Source organism: Triticum dicoccoides, chromosome 3A (assembly GCF_002162155.2).
Source record: "Triticum dicoccoides isolate Atlit2015 ecotype Zavitan chromosome 3A, WEW_v2.0, whole genome shotgun sequence".
NCBI classification, from domain to species: Eukaryota; Viridiplantae; Streptophyta; class Magnoliopsida; order Poales; family Poaceae; genus Triticum; species Triticum dicoccoides.
In genome coordinates this window covers 592,732,427-592,736,956 of record NC_041384.1, presented here as the reverse complement: position 1 = coordinate 592,736,956, position 4,530 = coordinate 592,732,427, and the positions used below count along the sequence as shown (strand labels likewise).

At 40.9% G+C, this 4,530-nt stretch overlaps 1 non-coding gene and 1 pseudogene across 1 annotated transcript; one reads left to right on the top strand and one right to left on the bottom strand.

Annotated features, from left to right (window-relative positions):
- Positions 1 to 217: 217 nt before the first annotated feature.
- TRNAR-UCU lies at positions 218 to 289 on the top strand. Its single transcript has one exon. It is a non-coding gene; the product is annotated as a tRNA-Arg (tRNA).
- A 64-nt stretch (positions 290 to 353) lies between these two features.
- On the bottom strand, positions 354 to 1,536 carry LOC119272631 (annotated as a pseudogene).
- Between the last annotated feature and the right edge of the window lie 2,994 nt (positions 1,537 to 4,530).

Here is a 4,530-nt window from a genome sequence, read left to right as displayed (position 1 = left end):
AGCAGTTTGGTAGCTCATAAGGCTCATAACCTTGGGGTTGCGGGTTCGATTCCCACTACCGGCTCCATACTCCTTCTTTATGATATATGCATGATATAATATATACATCATGCATTTGTATCTGGATTTTTTGATTTCCTAAAAGAGTTTTGGTCTAACAGTTTTTTCTCGGAAGAAGAAAATAAAAATAAAAGAAAGAATAAAATATGAAAGAAAAGCGTCCATTGTCTAATGGATAGGACAGAGGTCTTCTAAACCTTTGGTATAGGTTCAAATCCTATTGGACGCAATCTTATTTCTATCTATTCTTTAAATAACTATACTAAACTAAAAACAAAGAAAACTTTTTTGCATGATTCAAATGAAAAATCTTTCTCAACGATTCCTATTCTACTAACAAGAGTAGACATGCAAAATTTATTTGTTACTGAAGAGAAAACCGTTCCAGCTGTTCCTGAATAGCTTCCTTCAAAAGGATTTCCGCTTGCTCGGTGAATGTCTTGCTAGAAGATATAATTTCTTGGAATTGAGGTTTAGTATCTTTTAGATGTTTACGTAACTCATCTAGAAATTTATTTACCTGTTCAATTTCTAACGAATCAAGATATCCTCTTGTTCCGGTATAAATAGTAGCTATCTGCTCTTCCACTGGGAGAGGATTTGCCTGGGATTGTTTAAGCAATTCCCTTAATCGTCGACCCCTTGCCAATTGATTCTGACTTGTTTTATCGAGAGCAGAGGCGAATTGTGCAAAGGCTTGTAACTCTGCGAATTGAGCTAGTTCCAATTTTGATTTGCCAGCTACTTGTTTCATGGCTTTAATTTGAGCCGCGGATCCTACTCTGGAAACAGAAATACCCACATTAATAGCGGGTCGAATTCCGGCATTGAATAGATCCGCAGATAAGAATATTTGTCCATCTGTAATGGAGATTACATTAGTAGGAATATAGGCGGAAACGTCTCCAGATTGAGTCTCAACTATTGGTAAAGCGGTCATACTTCCTTCCCTAAAAGAGAATTTAATTTAGCGGCTCTTTCTAAAAGGCGTGAATGCAAATAAAAAACATCCCCTGGATAAGCCTCACGGCCGGGAGGTCTTCTTAATAGAAGGGACATTTGGCGATAAGCTTGTGCCTGTTTGGAGAGATCATCATAAATTATTAAAGTATGTCGTTCGCGGTACATAAAATACTCAGCCAGGGCTGCTCCCGTATAAGGAGCAAGGTATTTTAATGTAGCAGGTGAATCCGCCATTTCAGCTACTACAATAGTGTATTCCATGGCCCCCTCCTCATGGAAAGTAGTTACTACTTGAGCTACGGAGGATGCTCTTTGACCGATAGCTACATAAACACATATTACACCTTGCCCTTTTTGATTGAGAATTGTATCTGTGGCTACTACTGTTTTGCCAGTCTGTCTGTCCCCAATAATTAACTCTCGCTAACCGCGCCCTATAGGGATCATCGAATCGATAGCAATAAGCCCTGTTTGAAGAGGTTCGTATACGGAACGCCTGGAAATTATGCCCATTTCTCTCCGCTATTCTTCGCTTAGAAGGGCTTGACTTACTTAACTTACCGCTTTCCCGAAACTAGCTAAAAAAGGGTCAGGTATACCTGCCTGATGAGATAGGGTTTTTTCTAAAGCGGGAGCTGCTGTCGGCATGGGCAATTTCTTAAGTTCTTTGATTGATTCCGTCCCCGAGTGCTACCAAAGTTCCTCTAATTCCTCAGCCAGATATTTCCCTTGCCAGACTTTCCCGATAGCGGAATCGATAGATGTTACCACGGAGCGGTACCTAGCAACCTTAATTCCTGCTTTTCCGTCTTGCCTTTGCTACTTGAGAGAATGCCTTTGACCGAGCAGCTCTTCCACTCATTTTATTAGCAATCAAACCTCTTCCCTTCAACTCGTACCGAAGGCTATGTCCCAGTAAGCATTTCCTCTGTTTCCTTGTTTCCCACCTCTGACCTTCCGCTATGACATGACCAGTCCACTAATAAGTCAGGTATCTCTGAAAAGTAAGACCGTCCTCTTCCCTTCGTCAATAGAAGAACTCCAACCATGCTTTCTTGAAATAGCAGTTATTGTCTTCCTGGTCAGCTTTCGACGAGTGACTCTTGGTTGCGGGGCCAGGGGGGGACCTACTATCTACTTAACCGCTAGGCAAAGAGGGAGGAGCCAGGAAGCGGGCGTATAGTGAGGAAGAGACAAAAAAGCATTTCGTCGATAAAGATGAGTGCTTTCGTTCGGCTTGTTGCACTAAAGCTGCGAGGTTCTTTGATCGAATCAGCTCTTTGCGTTTACTTTCATCCCATCCCACTCTCTTTCTTCTTTCGTTTTAAGAAAAAAAGAAGGAATTTTAAAATCCTTCTTATCCTTCTATACAATCCAATCATGCAGTCTAGCTCTACTTTACAACGATATATCTAGCTTTTAGTTTTGTTGAACTGCGCTTATCTCAGGAAATGAGGATAACTTAACGGAGCCCAAACTCATTTGAAATAGGTTTTCTAGCCTTTGGCTTAAATAAAAGATCCAGCTAACTTGTGAGATAGAGCTGTCTTCCTGGCTGGAACAGGATGGTACCTTATGACTTCAACTGGAAATGGCTTGCATGGATCCAAATAAAAAACTCAAACCAACTATTCAACAATTAGTGGGACCTAGAATGAAACTACCATTGTCTTCCCATACTCATCTACATCAACCACCGGCTACAGAGGGAGCTAGCCTGGAAAGAAAAGGAAATGAATGGAGGGTATAAGTATTTCACTGGTAAAATCCCTTCATTAAAGACACACTCAAAAATAGTTTGTTTCAAAGAAAAGGAAATACCACTGAAGAAGATCTTACTTTTTTGGCATTAACTGAAAGCCCAGACACTCTGTTAAAATGAGTCATGATACTAGTAAGCTCTTGGATAGAATTCAGATCACCACCGCTGAAAAAAAAGATCATCTGCAAAGCACAGATGGTTGAGTCTGAGCCTCAACCAGCCTTTGTGAAAAAACTAGATTGCAGCTGATTTTTATGCTTAAAAGCCCTATATTAGAGTTACGACCGTCCACCAATAGAATAGAGACAGCGAAAGAAAGGGACAATATATTGGAATCTAAAGCCAGGGAGCTTCTAAATAGCCGGGGAATTAGCCTGGATGATGATGAAGACATCTCCCGGGCAGCAGATCTTATTTTATATGGGAAAAGGCGCGATCAAGTCAACTATGCGATCCGGGCCTTAAACCGTGTAACCTCCAAAACCTGGAAGGACTTCCTGGATGAATTAAGAAAGTTGAGTGGGCCGTTTAGTTTATATAGATGAAATAGAATATATAAAAAGTTTGATCTATTCTGTTGAAATAGAATACCCTAAAAAAGTTTTCTAAACGTGGGCCACCATTTGTATTCCGACGAAATGCTATCACCCAGAAAACAGAGATTGAAAGGATAGTAGAGGAGCTGTTGCAAAATGCTGTAATCAGGCCCAGTACAAGCCCCAAAGCAGCTCTGGTGTTGAAGAAAGATGGAACCTGGAGAATGTGTTTCGACTATCGAAAACTAAATGCAGCAACTATGTTTTCCAAATACCCCATTCCTATCATAGAAGACCGGCACTTTTGGATGAGGTGTGAACTAAGATAGATTTGAGGGCTGGTTATCACCAAATAAGAATGAAAGGAAGAGGATATCTACAAAACAACCTGAAGGACCGGCTTTTTGAATTCAAGGTGATGCCCCGGCAACCTTTCAACAACTCATGAATAGTGTTTTTAAAGAGATATGTTGGAAAGGGGTATTGGTCTTTTTCAATGACATTCTAGTGTACAGTTCTACCATGGTGGAGCATCTCAAGTTGCTAGAGGAAGTGTTTCGGCAGAACAAACTTTTTGTGGGTGAGCCAAATTTCATAAAGGAAATACATTATTTATGAAATTGGGGTATCTACTGATACAAACAAGGTAGAGGGCATGACAGCTTGGCCAGAACCAGCCAATGTCAGAGAACTCCGAGGGTTGCAGGGGTTATTACAGGAGGTTTCGGGGTATGGAGCTATCAGCAGGCCTTTAACTGAGTTGTTAAAGAAAGGTGTGGAGAAGAAGCCAGAAAAGCATTTCTCAAGCTCAAAAGTTCTATGGTATGGTGATGCCTTTGAACGTTGACTGGGAGAGCGGCTCGAAAGAGTTGGGACAGACTAGAAGCTTTGAAGTTTATGTTCTTTAAAAAGATAATAGCAATCTTGACTTACATCCGGTCAAGATCCCCATGAAGGAATGCTGATTGAACATCGAGCTGATAAAGAGGGAGTACCATACCCAAGATACTCCATTAAAGGAAAGGTATGCTTGTTTGGTTTCTTTGGTCCGAGAACACACACCACAAACCCTCGCAGTCGATGAGGAAACGTTAGTCAAACTACATTTCAGTAATCCGTCTGGCCTTAACCTCTACGCAAGGAGATCTTACGTATAGACCCATGATTAGGTAACTACTTCTTCTTTTATTCGGAGTATCCAATGGAAAG